The sequence below is a fragment of the Haemaphysalis longicornis genome, unplaced genomic scaffold, assembly GCF_048455015.1.
Source record: "Haemaphysalis longicornis isolate Haplotype H1 unplaced genomic scaffold, Haemaphysalis longicornis Haplotype H1 scaffold_8, whole genome shotgun sequence".
In the NCBI taxonomy this organism is placed as follows: domain Eukaryota; kingdom Metazoa; phylum Arthropoda; class Arachnida; order Ixodida; family Ixodidae; genus Haemaphysalis; species Haemaphysalis longicornis.
Genome location: NW_027526445.1, coordinates 158,701,795 through 158,716,528, shown reverse-complemented (window position 1 = coordinate 158,716,528; position 14,734 = coordinate 158,701,795).

Genomic DNA, 14,734 nt, shown 5'->3' with positions numbered 1-14,734 from the left:
AGTTTTTGTGTCTGATACCCGCAGCCATGGGAACGGGAGTGGCGGGGCGTTTAGGTATTTTTGTTTTTATAAATGCGGAGGCATTAATTATCTGCCCCTAACGCGAGCCATCCGGCGTGGCGGGCAACGGATGGCCGAACGTGGGTGCCGAAAACAACTCCCGAACGAAATGGCGCCAAGAAGAGGGATACAATTTAAAAAAATGGCCGCGTATGTGCTCACTTCGCTGCAGGTGTCGTCGAAAGACGATAGTCTTAGGCCGCCTCTGCTGCGGTGACGCCTCTCCACTTCCCTTTCGATCCTACCACCATAAACACGGAGGAGGGTCGCGAAAGTAAATTCAATTTTCCCGCGTTCCACTGCTCGCGCCATCTACTGAAACCGTTTTTTATACCTGTGCTCATGAGCGTTTGAAAAAAAAAAAAAAAATGAGTCAAATGGCTTTCGAAATTTCAAATTCCATGCGAACTGGAAGGAGTTCCGCCGGTCTACACGACAATTCTCATTAGCAGTTGAAAGCTTCCGCGTTCGCCCGCCATGTTTCGGTGTCGCCACTGCGGCCCTGGTTCGTTCTTGACAAAAATTTAATCTCAGAGTTAAAATGGGCACAAAAAAAAATGCAACTATTACTGGCCATATTGATAAGAAACCACAAGTGCACCACAAGTCTTTTTTTTTTTTTTTTTCGCACCGTCGGTGTTGAGAGGGGCTACCTTGTAATCGTAGAGCGAGTGATACAGAACAAAAACAAGGTAAACATTGCGAAGGTCGTGCACACCAAGCTTCACTCGTAAATAATAGTTTTTGTAATTGCGGCATGCAGTTACTGCGCCCGATAGTACGACCTTTCGCGTTTCAAAGGCCTTTGAAAAGCTCAAAGGTCGCTGGTGGCGCTCCTTTGACTCAAACGGCATTTTAGCCAAAGGCCTTTGAAAAAAACGTCGTGTAGCAGCTCAAAGGTATCATTTGAGTCAAATGACGTTCGACTCAAAGGCCCTCGAAAACGCTCGTGTAGCACGTGTATTACTGTTGAACTTGGAACACTGCCACGAGGTCTAGGCTGGCGCGAGCTCTTTTTTGTATTTTTGGGTCAAAATATTGTTTTCAAACGCATATTTTTTTAGTTATTATCGTAAATATTACGTACGCGTTTGTTTTTAATCAGAAGACAACTGCGAATAACTGTTGTGCTTTGCTGTTTTGCCTCGAATATACCCAGCGTTTTCTTGTTGGCTCAACAACGTTGACAATTATCAAATATGTTTCCAGTATTAGTGTTTCGTAAAGGTTTTGGCTAAATAAACTTCTCGTTCAAGTGTTATTCTTGACTTTTGGCCGGGTGGATGAATCGAGGAACATACGTACAGGCAGACCAGAATTTTCGAGTTTAAGTAGCCCAAGAAATACTATAGTCTTTGAAAAACAACGAACGCGAGCCCGTCTTGGCTTGATAGCGTTCAAGGGGAAGGCGACTGTTTCTGTGTCGTCTAAGCGCGGGCGACCACGCAAGTATGCCAACAAGGCCGAAGCGGAGGAAGCGTACAGTGGCAGCGGAAGCAACAATGCTATTACATTCAAACCATGTAGCAGGCCTAGTAATTTTTTAAAATTCCGTCTAACGCGTTATAGTTTTTTTTTTTTTTTTCGTGATGGAAACCATCGTTGTTGTATCGTCCGGTCAAGAAAATGGCCGCAACTGTAAATAGTAAATAAATGTACTCATCTGTGCTCCGATGGAATTTGAACCCGGGCCTCCAAAGTAGCAGCCCATTGCGCCACCGCTGCGCTAATTCGCACTTCGCCAGCCGTAGAACATAAGTTATTGGGGGATATTGGCCAGGATTCGGGAGTTTTGGGGGCATAATGTACCCTCTTCACAAAGCTATGACTCAGTTGGAAACATACGCGTTATAGAATAGTGTGTTCCGCGTGACACGTGAACGCGATGGCACGTGAGTAGAACAGGTACACACCAGTGGCGGAGAATCCTGATTGTAGGGGAGCCGTGGCGTAAGCCGATCTGCTTGCTGGCGTAATTCGCGTTATAAGACGAAGAAACGAAAGTGAAGAAAGGTCGCAGAGACGGTGTAGCCGAGAAGAAGAAGCCGGTCGAAGTAATTTGCGCCAAAAGACAGAGAAGCGAAAAGGACGCAAGTACGACGTAGAAGAAAAATAGTCGTGTAGAAGTATCGCCAGGCTTTAGTCTCCAAAGCAAGTGAGCAGACCTAGGTGCCCCGAGCAACTTTTTTTTACTATTGTGTTTTAGGCACTTCCGTGTACTGTCTTCACGAGGAAGGCACGGCGCTCTGCCAAGCAGCCGGAGACTTTCGTAAATGTACTGAAAGTAGAACAAAAAAAAAGTTAAAGCAGTTTTACTCAACGTGAAAGCTTTCAGGTGCGGAGCAGGGATTAATCCTCCAGACAGCGGGCCGTGGCGCCGTTCTCCGCTCTTTATACCGCCCCTCACGCTCTTCCCCTCCGTGCCTCATTTCTCTCTTGATGAATCTAACAGAGGCTTTGTCCAATGCAATTCAATTTTCCCGCCTTCGCAGTGCTCGCGCGCCTTCTCCTAGAACAGCTCGCACCCTTTTCTTTATCCTTTGCTTCTTGTTCTGTTTGGAACAGCGCGAGCGGTAGTTCTGTTTCTTTTGAGCTTGCTTTCATCTCGCACGTGCTGGAGCCCTTCTACCTGATTTTGAAGGCTTCGTTTTTTTCCTTTCTTTTTTTTGCGCCGCCACTTTTTTCGCGTAATATCGTAAAAACGACCCAACGAGCATTCATAACTAAACGAACGCGGGTGCTGTCGGTTAAGTACATATATTTTGCCTCAAACATACCTGCACTTTCCTTTGCACTAAATAATGGGGACATGTATGAGCGCCAGCGCTTCCAGACATGGGCGTCGGCAGGATTTTGTTTTGAGGGGGGAAAATTCGTTGTATTGAGGGGAAGAGGGAGAGGTCGGGGGGGGGGGGGGAGTGCCCCTTTTTCACCCCCCTGCCGACGCCCATGGTTCCAAGCGTCCCGACCGGTTCGTCCTGTATAAACCTCTTGTTCAAGTGTCCTCTTAACTTTTGGCCGGGAGGCTGAATCGAGCGCGTATCTTTCCGAAGCCTCTGTTTGGGTGCATGGCGCCGCGACCGCGGGCGAGCTGCGGCGACAAACCGGGCCACTAAAGTGCACCCCACTTAAAAGAAATAAAATTGTGGTTGATTCCTCTGCAATAGGAATCGGTAAAACACGAAACTGAAATGTGCAGCGAAATCTGCAGCTGAGCATGATTTGCGGGTCGGCGTCTGTCTTGTGGGTCTGCTTGGTGAGCGACGTCCTGCTGGCGGGATGCGTCGACAAAGGCGTACTGGTGTCATTTCCGTGAGGAAATATGACGTCAGTGAAATCTTGGTGCATTTCGGCGTAAAGCACGTTCGTGTTAAAATATAAAACCCGAAAACGAGCCCCAAGTATAATGCGCTTTTTAGTACCAAAGGTGGCTTTCCCGCAAGAAGACCCTGTGTGCAGGGGTGCACCCTTTACAGGCCGCTTGCTTCATTGTATTAGCGTCATTTCCATGACGGATACGACGTCAGTGCAATCTTGGTGTAACCAGGAATAAAACGCTTTCGTGTTAAAAAAATCCTTACTTGGAAGAAAGACAACGAGGAGGGTAGAGAAAGTGCTTGAGCATTGCCCGAGTTGGGGACTTTATGCGAACATCGTAATATGAGGTGGGGTGGAGGGTTTGTGCGCTGTATGGGAATATTTTATTCTCAAAGGCGAGGGGATGGAAGCGGGGGGGGGGGGGTAGGTGAATATCAATGCGGTACCCACGACTTGTACTGCCGGAGAAACCCTCGTCGCGTTGGTCAAATTTATCCGTGCAGCGTTTTCGGCAGGCATCTGATGTGACCAGCCGAGGAAACTGCAGAGGATTGTTGACGTCTCACGGAGGCCGTATTTGGACCGCAATTTGTTTCAAGGCGTTGGGATCAGAGCGACAACTAAAGGAGTTTTCCGCGACCACGAGGTTATATCTGGAAGCGGAATGCGACTTCAGGAAGCCGTATTCTGCTAATAAACGTACGTAAACCAAGCAAAGAGAAAAAAAATACTCCTCAAGGACGACATTTGTTGTAGTCGTAAGCGAAACGTTTATATGCAGATACCGGAGCGTCCCTTTATTTTACGAACGGGTTCGCGTAGACACCGCTCCACACGCGGACATACCTCCGACAGCCAACCCCGCGGACCGAGAAATATCGAGGAGGTGTTCCACGTTTAGGAGCCTTTATTCCGCCATGAAAACTCGCCGCCTTTCTTTTCTCTTCTGCGAGAATCTGCCTCGACCTTTCTCGCATTTTCCTTGTGGGGTTGTGTGTGCTTTTTTGTCGTTTGTCCTTCTTTCTTTCTTTCTTTCTTTCTTTTTTCTCCTGCGAGGCGAAATGGCATCGCAGCGAGTCTCTGTCGTCGTCGTCGGCGTGGAGGAAAGTCTCTCGTAGCGAGCCTGCAGCGTGCGCGGGAAGGGAGCTGCTGCTGGCGGAAGCGAAAGCCGCCGCGGAAGCTGAAGGTCGGGCGAAGGAAATGGAGAAGGGGCGCGGCATCGCCGATCTCATGTCCTGCACACTCGTGGCTTTAAAAGGATACTCGTTTTATCAATTTTGTTCGGATACGGGAGTGCGGTATTGGCGGAAACACGAACTTCCTCTATATACACCTGCGTCTCCCCACCTCGGCGCTTTTCGAAAACCCACGTATTGTGCTTCGAATAATACGCATTCCAATGGCGCTCAACTACATTAGAGTTGTACGAGCGAGAGGCAGGTTGAAGCAGTCTTCCAAAAGCGATCAGGCCGGTGGTCTTATCTCTATAGTCGTGTGGACACGTGCTGATGCTGACTGTTGTAGGTCCACAGCGCATACCCATGCGGGAATGGGGCGATGGTGATTGTTCTCATGCCGTCCTTCACTCCAACTGTACATATGTGCAGCTTTCCCGCTCATGGCAGTCTTTTCAACAGTGATTACTCTGCACTTTTTTAGCGAAATGAAAAGTTCTTTTGCACAGCTAATATTTGGGGTGAATACTTGCTTTGTGCACAGTTTCAAGTCGCGCACGTTGCGCGACTGGGTTCCTGAGCCATGGGAACTATCCCATAGAAATGCATGGGGGGTCAGATTTGACAGCGAATTATACAAAAAAATATTCAGAAACCTGAAATGTTCTTTTAGCGTTTTAATCGTCACATTGACTTCTAGCTTTATGCCAAATATCATTTTCCTAAAGTGGTTTTTCTAGGTTCCCGAGAGGTTGTAATTTTGAGCGAGAAAGCTGGGTATGAAGCAGGGATCGGAAAATCACCTTCCTTTCAATTCATATACATGTACTGTATTTACTCGAGTCTAACCACCCCATTTTTTTTTTCACAGTCGCGATGCCTAAAGGGACGGGGGTGCTTCAATTAAAAAAAACCTAAATTACCCCCTCCCCGCCACTTTTTTTTTGGTGCGGTATCTCGACGGGACGAGCAAAAGGAATAATGTTTTATCGGGCAAACATGAAAAAAAAAAAAAAAAAAGGTGCAGACAGTGAATAGACCGCTTACGTCTGATACTGAGCTACCCTCTCCCTATGCCATTCGACTCCGTTGTGCCGGTTGAGTCGCCGCTCTCAGCATGCCCCAGCGGGTCGTCTTTCGTTCCGTTGAAGTGGTTTGTAATTGAAAACTTCATAAATGACTTCGCCGCCACGTCAAGTCGGGCCGGCTTCCACGCGTCTGAAATCAACCTTGCGATGGTTGCTTAGAAAAGGGGTGCTTAGATTCGTGTGCAAATTTTTTTTTTTCGGTATTTTTTCCGAAACTAGGGGAGGGTGCTTAGAATCGCAAAAATACGGTATATCTTGTGGACAATCACCAGAGTAACGGAATATGTACCGAGAGAGAGAGGAGTAGCTGAAGACCGACCGAGGGATGATGTGCGGAAATTCAATGGCGAAGAATGGATTCGGACAGCACCGTATAAAGTCTATGGGAGAGGCCTCGGTCTTGCAGTGGACAGAAATAAGCTGATCAGGATCACAGAGATGATGTGTATCAGGGATGGGCACTATACGATACCTCGAAATTTGTATTTTCGATAGAGATACTCGGTGGGCCTCGAGTGTTGTATTTGTGCTACCAATACGAGTTACACCAGCTGCCACAATTAGCGTCGAATACGCATTTTAACTCCGATGCCATCCATGTTAAGCTCTCGTTTAAACGAAATCAGTAGTTCAAAGAAAATAACTATTAAAAGCCGCAGTTCGCTTAAAGCGGTGACGATTTGAACAAATACGTTGGAATTGTTGACAGTATCGAATAGAGCGGCACCGTTGAAAGGAGGGTTAATATAAACATTTTTCCATGCGATCAAATGCCGGATAAGAGAACGTGCTGAAGAAATCTGCTCCCCTGTGTGTGACCCGAGTTGACAACTTTAGGAGTCATACAAACTGTATGACGGCATAAGCAAGTCTCATTGGGGAGCGCCGCTCTGTTTTCGGGTTTCGGCTTGGAAGACAAAAGCCTTTGTTCACAAACCCAAACCGAAGCAAGCTGTCAAGGATTACAAAAGCGTAGTTTCCGTGAGCGCGTCGCCATCTAGTTCAAAGGCTTTTGTCCTCTGAAAAACCTGTAACATCGTTGCATGTAGCATCGTTAAAGGCCGGTATCCCCCGACCGCAACACTCACGTGAGCTAGGCCTATTCAGGGCGACTCCTCTCGTGTGCGCTGCGAACGCATACTGTGTGCATGGGCGCACGCGCATATTCTCGGAATATTTTTATAACATGTTAAGCCTTCAGCGCAGGGATTTATACAACTCCCCCCCACCCCCCACCCCCCTAGTACCCCCCTCCCCCAACACCCCCTGGGAATGATCTCGGCACACCCCAAAATCGAAATTCTGGATAAACCCCTGCTCCAGCGCGTGCGATGAAGGCATGTGTCCGCGCGGTTGCGGCGCTTTCGCGTAGCCAAACTAAAGATGCGATTCTCGAAATTGGTGGGAGATCTAGTTTGTTGTGTGAACTTGCGCTGAGAGGAGCGCCTTATTGACTGTAACCCGCGTCTCGAGCCCCGAATTAGTAAAAACTGTCCGCCCCCCTCTCCAGCTTTTTTTAAAAAGCTAAGCGCGATAATTTTGATCTATCTGTCTATCTTTTACTCAGTTTAACCGCCCGCGGCCAATAAAGAGGAGAAAAGAACGCCTGAACACGAAATAAAGTACATAGACAAGACCGTTCCAAACTATAGCTTGGAACGGTCTTGTCTATGTACTATATTTCGTATGAGCCCTGGCAGCAGTTGCAGTATACTGTAACTGCTGCCAGGGCTCGTACGTGTCGGCATTACGCAGCGCATATGAAACCTGCGGCATATATTTACCACCGAGACTACCAGCGTTCTTTTAGTTGCGAATACACGTTGGGTTGGTTTGTTTTATGGTAGGAAACAAAACGAACGCGTTAAAAAAACGCTGTTGGAGGGTATCTAAATAAAACCAAACACCAAAACAAAAGATGTCGGCAGTAGCTATTCCAAACACAACAGAAACAAAAGGTCTCAACAGATGGCGCGCGGGCAGTGCGAACGCGGGAAAATTGAATTGAGGAAACCTCTATTGCATTCATAAAGAGGGAAGCGAGAACCTTTCTTCATTTCTTTAAAGGTGTTAAGTTGAAGAAAAGGCAGGTGTCTACGCTAGATTTTTTTTTTTTTTCCTTCAGACGTCGGTGCCCCAAGAAGTGTTTTCGGATTTCGCGGCCATTTTATCTCAGCCGTGGCCGTTGCGGCGTTGAACGACACTCAGCTGACGCTCTCCAGGTGCGTCGGTCACCGCGACCGATTGGTTCGCACTTTTAAAATTCGTTTTGTCTCCGAAGTGAGCGTGGCGGTTGCTGCCTTGGAATGGGAAATGAAGTTGTGCGACCTTCGCGTTCCATCGATGTCGACCCTGACTCTCGATCGCCAGCCGACTGAGTCTGGTAACGGGCGACACACGCTTGATTCAGCTCACGTCCCCGACTTCTCCTGGCGTCTTTGTCCCAGCAACTGCGAAATCTCTCTCTCTCAATCTTTCGAGAGGAAGACCGGGTAACGCGGGCTACAGAAGTTCGACAGCCACACCAAAGATTTTTTAATTTTAAATTTATACTCCACACCTAGGGGTGTTTATACTGGCCCGTTTTTATTTCTTCAGTTTTTTAAAGCGTTAATTGTTTTCGCCGCGGTATTCAGCCGCTTCTGTACGTGGTTCACAAACGGAAGGCAGATGCGGTGCTGTATTTGTATTTGGTGGCCACGATTACAGAGGCAATAAGGAGTTTCGGCACTTGGAAGCACCTTAGAAATATAACACCGCGCGGTCCCTTCCTTCCTTCTTTCCTTCCTTCCTTCTTTCCTTCCTTCCTTCCTTCCTTCCTTCCTTCCTTCCTTCCTTCCTTCCTTCCTTCCTTCCTTCCTCCTTATACTCCTTCTATTTCCTTCCTCCTACTCCTCCACCCTCGTCCTGCCTTTGTCCTCCAGTGGACACACCCAGGCAAAAGCTCGAAGTTAAAAAAAAATTACAGGCGGTAGTCCCCTGATGTTTCCATGTACGACAGCTTATATTTCCCCTGGAATAACGTCTTTCCTTCTATGCAGTTGTGTATAGGTGTGGAGCCAACTATACAGCGGGTCTGTGTATAGTACAGGGGTGAGACAGCTGCGCATATTGCGCAGATTTGATACAAATGTGTTTTCCTGCGCCAGGCTGCTCCAAAACAGTCTGAAAATTGCAAAAATTGCGCCAAACTGCTCCAAAACAGTCTGAGAGCCAAGGAATTTAATGCTCCCGTCAGTTTCAGTGGGGAAAAATGCTTACTGACAGCATATATAACTTTCCAACACCGCCAAGGTGATGCTGTTTGTAAAGGTTTAATTGATTGATCATTCCATGAAAAAACCGCATAAAATTGTCCCCGAGATAGTTTTTTCGAAAGTCACAATGTCGGGTTCCACATGTTATATTCCGTGCGTTTCTAAAATTTTCCCATCGAAAGCCACTGCAAGGTCCTGTAGAAAAAATACTTTTGTGTACTGAGGCGTCAAACCGCTTGTGCAAGTTGATGAAAAAAAAAAACGGATATTTTTGGAGCGCCGTATCTCCAGTCAGTAGTATTAACTCTATGGTATCTCCGGAACGACATTACTGGGCGCCGCCATCTTGTTGTGAAGATGTGAAAACATGGCCGCCGGGCGAAGCAGTTCCTTGTGGTTCAGGCAGAGCGCTCTTCGTTAATTTCTACGTTGGTTTTAGTTATGAGGGCGGCTGGGTTCACATTTAGTCGTTTGATCTGTTGCGCGAAGTTGCGCGGCTCAAAAATCGAAAACAACATGGCGCCCGCGAATTCGCCGTGTTTCGGCCTTGAGTGTGAGGCTAGTGCGTGCTTGAAGGGAAATTTCGGACTCATTGCGGTGTTAGTAAACACTGAGTTATTGCTGTCTTTCACAGTGAACTTGCCAGCAGCGGGAATGGGACGATCGACGCTGCAGAAGGGGCGGCCCGATAGCGGGACGGGCTATTTTTCGAAAGCTATTTCCACAGTATGGAAGAAAACAATCTGAAATTGTTATATAAATATCAAGTATAGGCTCCGGACAGCGAAGTTTGCCGCGCGAGCGCAGCGCCAGCCGCGACAGACACGCGCAACTCTGGGTCGGTCCCGCCACGCTGACCGCCTTCAGCGCCAGTGAACGCAACTTTGAAAAAACGTTTATTATAACGTTATTTGCGCCTGTATGTACTACACAGTGCAACAAAGTCATGTAAAATGTTATATAGTCGGGGGAAGCCTCCAAATAAAACAGGGCACTGATAAAATGCTGTCCCCTCGCTGCCGAGCCGTATGCCAGCACAACTGGGAAGCATGTGTTCAAGGCTTTGCATTCTCCCGCGGATTCTTCTTCTCTGTTTTTTTTTTTTTTTTCGCAGATACCCAGCATGGTTACTGAATCTTGAAAGGCCCACATTAAGCGAGCGGATTACATGCTACCTTGGTGTACGAGCAGCTTGCTAGTAGGGTGGGTAGCAGGTGGTAAATACACACAAGTGCGCATTAAATTTGGTAACAAAGAGGGCCCCCGAACACAGGTATAGCAGAGTAGTTTATCACCCAGCGGTTCTACTCTGCTTCATCTAATATTCCACGTGCTTATACCGCCGAATTAAATACATATAACCACATATGGGGCGGGGACACTTATTGGCGTTAATGTTCCCAAATGTTTCGCGAGCATTTTGATAGCATAAAATCACCGCCTCTTCTAGCAAAAGGAGGAGGAGGAGGAATAAACTTTATGCGAGCCTTAGGTGCTGCTGTCTGGGCACCCGCCTGGTGGGGGGTTTCCTCTAGTCCGGGATACCCTGGCCTGCACTGGCCACCCGGGCCCTCTCTACCAGGCTACGCTGGGAGGAGAGGTCGGAGCTGGTCAGTTGTGCCACCCACTGCTCGTAAGCAAAAGAAACAATGCAATTGTTGTCTAAGCCACTGAAAAGCAAAGAAAAATAGAGCTAAGACGTGCCGCAATCAAAGTTGGAACAATATATACGTAGGAAAAAAATTTTCGCGTTCGGGGAAGAGGAGGAGGAGGAGGACAAAATTTATTTATCCCATCCGTTGTGATTGCGATCACTCCGGACCAGTGAGGGGTGTACTCAGGGTACTAAATTTTTTCTCCCGTGACTTTTGTTGCAAAAGTGTTGACGGTAATAAAAGCGCTACTATATTTCCTTCCTGGGGGAGGTCTCTGCCGAACCCGTTGGCGTGGAGAGAAAAAAAAATCCGAATATGAATATTCCGTAATTTATTCCGATACGCCTATTAGATGTTCGCTTACCCCTCCCCCATCCCATCCCTGTCCAAAGGAATTTCTTGTGATAGCCTTCTCGTGATGGGTTTCTTTTTTGGGGGCGTGTTCACATATATGCAACTAACGTAGTGGGCTACAACTGGAAGCCCAAAACTTTCGCTATACCCCAACAAACGTGAATTTTATACTTTTACATGTATGGAGCATCACATTCGGATCAAAGACCTATATGTAACTCCCGTGTGGTCCAGAGTCGCATGCAAGTGCACTCACATGGATATACCCCGCGCGGAAACATCGCGCAACGTCTGATATATTTGCAGACAAAGCCTCCTCTTTTGTGGAGTGAACAATATAAATTACGTTTTCTTTTGAAGCGAAACATGCTGATCTTCAGAAAGGTTTGCCCCGCAGTCAGGCTGTACAAGCGTTTCTCTTCTGGGCATCACGCCTATGCGGCCTTTATATGCCTTCTCATACGCGAGTTCAACCGAATAAATCCTTCTCCATTCACATGCACTATGTGGCAGGATTACTTTACAATCTCTTACTTCATTTTAAGCTCAAAAGGGGCGACTAATATGCTTAATCCGCGCTGCAAAAAGAAGAGCGCCCCCGAGCCAGCAGCGTACCGCCTTGCGGGGACCGACCCAGTGTTGCGCTTACTGCAGAAGGGGGCGCTGGATGTCGCGGGCTCCGTGTCGCCCTCTGGGCGCTGTCCGGAGCTTACACGTCCAGTACTACAAATTCGATCGACATTCACATTGGCTACTTCGGGATAAGAGGGTAGCGGGGGAAAAGCTACTTCGGGATAAGAGGGTAGTGGGGGGAAAGAGGGGTTATGACCCAAAACCAGTGTTGTAGAAGCAGTAGAAGTGCTGCACTTAGTCACTATTTCACCTCAAGTGGGACCTGTTCGGGCACCACTTTGAAGCAAGTGGTATCTGTTCGCGGACCACTTGCAGCAAGTGGGACCAGTTCAGCTCCCACTTTGAACCAAGTGGTACCTGTTGGGGAACCACTTGCAAGTGGCACCACTTGCAAGTTGTCCCACTCGCCTCAAAGTGGCACCATTTCAGGTCCCACTTGGTGGCAAGTGGGACCACTTCAGATCCCAATTGGAGGCAAGTGGGACCACTTTGGATCCCACTTGCAGGCAAGTGGGACCACTTTAAATGAAGTGGGACCACTTCGAAAACCACTTCAAAATTTTGTCTGGAATTGCACGCTGGTAATAATGGTTCATCTATCTGAAGTGAAATTTGATGCCAAAAGGGAGGTGGCTAACATAGCAACGTTACTCATTATGATCGTAGTGAACGTGCACCTTGGGGATTGAAATGGGAGGGCTGGTGGGGTGCGACGACTGTTACCTCGCTTTGCGCAACTTTTGCCGTGGTTCTACAGTTGTGCATAAAGACGAGTCTGGGATTATGAAAATAACAATTTCGGCATTCGCATGGTAATAAAACTTCCTTACGATTGCTTAGTTTGTCAATATGATATTTTCAACGGCATGCCACGCTATCTATGCATAGAGCTTAAGAATTAAAAAAAAATGGATATAATATTATAGTAAAAAGGTGCAGTTCGCACCTTGTGATACTCTGGTAGAGAAAAAAACTTTAATGAAAGGCTGTTTCAGTGTTATGTAAATTCAAAACCGACTAAAAAGTGCACTTTTCGCCCGTGAGTTGCCAAGAATTTGAGTTTTTAGGCCCCTAGGAGACATAATAAATGTCGTTTTTCTGCTCCAAATCAAGGTTCTTCTTCTCCAAAATCGAGATTTCGCTGCTCCAAAAACTGCTCCCAAATCAGATTCAGCTGTCTCACCCCTGATAGTAGAATGTTCTATTGGAATACCTGGGGTCTTTACGGAGGTTTTCAATACGGAGGTAATATTATGAAGGACTTTTTTACGCCCTAGGGCTCCCTACTTTGGTACCAGGAGGCTTAGGTTACCTCTTTAAAAAGAATGTCGTACCAGCAATGCATCCGTGCAGTAAAGTGAATCCGACTTTAAAGGTGCTTGCTTAATAGTGGGGCGGCCGGCTTATACGTTTATCCGAGAAATCCCAGTTGGGAGTTGCTGCTTTTTTTTTTCTTTCTTTCTTATCGCGTGCCTCCTGCTAGCATGTGCCTATTTCCGAAGTGTTTGGGTGCAATCGCGGGAAGTTTGAGGTCGTGGAAATAAAGAAGAGACGCACTGAGTTCGCTCGAACGCCTCTGATGCTATCCCTCGTTGCGATCGCGTCGTAAAACCCGAGTGTGTGTATCCGTTACTCATAGTCGCACGTGCGCAGTTCATTGGCCGCAGGCGTGGCGGCGCCGACAGCGTTGTCGGCAGCTGCGCGCGTGGCAGGGTTTGTTCTCGTTTTATTTTTTCTTTGATTTTTTCCCATCGGTGAACGATGGCGGCATTGAAAAGTCTGGCCGCACTTTCTGCCCGTAACATTGACATACGGCGCACAACGCGAAAAGTGGCGACGCAAAGGGAACCGCGCGGAACAGTCGATCGAGGTGTGCCCTTGCCCTTCTTTCTTTCTGGAAGCGCGTTTAATCATTCGGGGGGCGCATTTGAATATTATGCCGGCTTAGATCGGAGTCCGCGCTTCACAATTGCGTTAGTGAATTTTGTTCGAACTTCCGCAGACTCAAAGGAACATTTAGCATCAAAACACTATTTTGTATCGTTAAAAAAATTGGGCCCATCTCCCCGCGAGGGGGACTCGAGTAAATGCGTCGCATAGGGTGTGGGGGTGTATTGCGTTAACGTTTAGTGTTTGGGGAGTTGGTGGTAGTGAATGCGTTGTATCAGCAGCTTCTTGACGTAGTTTGAATGAGTCAAGGATATAAGGCGCGTTCGTAGCTTCCCATTCTGTGTCGGCTTTGTGGCGCAGTGGGTAGAGCACCATGTACATTGCGTTCCGCCCGCAGGGTCGAGGGATCGAAACCAGGCGCCGGTAAGTATTATTTTTTATATAGTGTAGGGGGAGGAGTGCGGTGCGGACTACGGACGTCAACGCGGGTGACATCGTGAGTTACTGAAATGCTCTGCATTTAAAAGACTGCTTTGGCGCGATAATAATGATACCAATATTTTCGCAAGCTTTAAACAAATAACCGAGATATTATCGAGCACGCAGACGTGCCGATTGGCCAGCCACCTGCCGGTGGCATTTCCGTGACGTCACAGAATCTTGTTAGTGCGATTGGGGGCCGCCGACATTCGCCACCGCCAATAAACGAGGCTGGGTAAATTGTAGTGTGTTCTTTCTTTTTTTTAGTTTCGCTTGCTGGTATCACTTGAATGCTAACGTGTGTTAGCAGAGTGACAACTACGTTTTAGTGCTGGCGCAGCTACGTCACTTCTTCCCGTAAATTACGTCAGTGTACAGCGCGAAATTTAAATGCTTAATATTGCGGGCTGTTTTTTTTTTTTTTCGCTTAGAAAACGTCTATTGTAGCTGCTGCAATGGAGCTGAGGGAGTTACCAAAGGCTAGTTCTTTCAAATTAAAGGAGGCTGTATTTTGTCTCGGTGCGGCCCTTTAATAATTTGGCGGCACATTTGAATGTAATGCCAGCTGCGTACGCAGTCCGCGATTTGAATTCGAACTTTGGGAAACGAGCGTAAAGGACGCACGTTGGTTGGAAGTTTTGCACATCATGCGCGGAATTTCGAGTAGAAGCCACGTTATGGGGCCGAAGAATCGAATTTAACTCGTCTGTTAGAAACAAGAATGTTCGTTGCACGAAGTCTTCCACAAGTTTAGCACACGGTTCTTTTGAATATCGCCTCCGTCATGCAGTTATGTAAAACTGCCGGTACTGGCAGTTAACTCG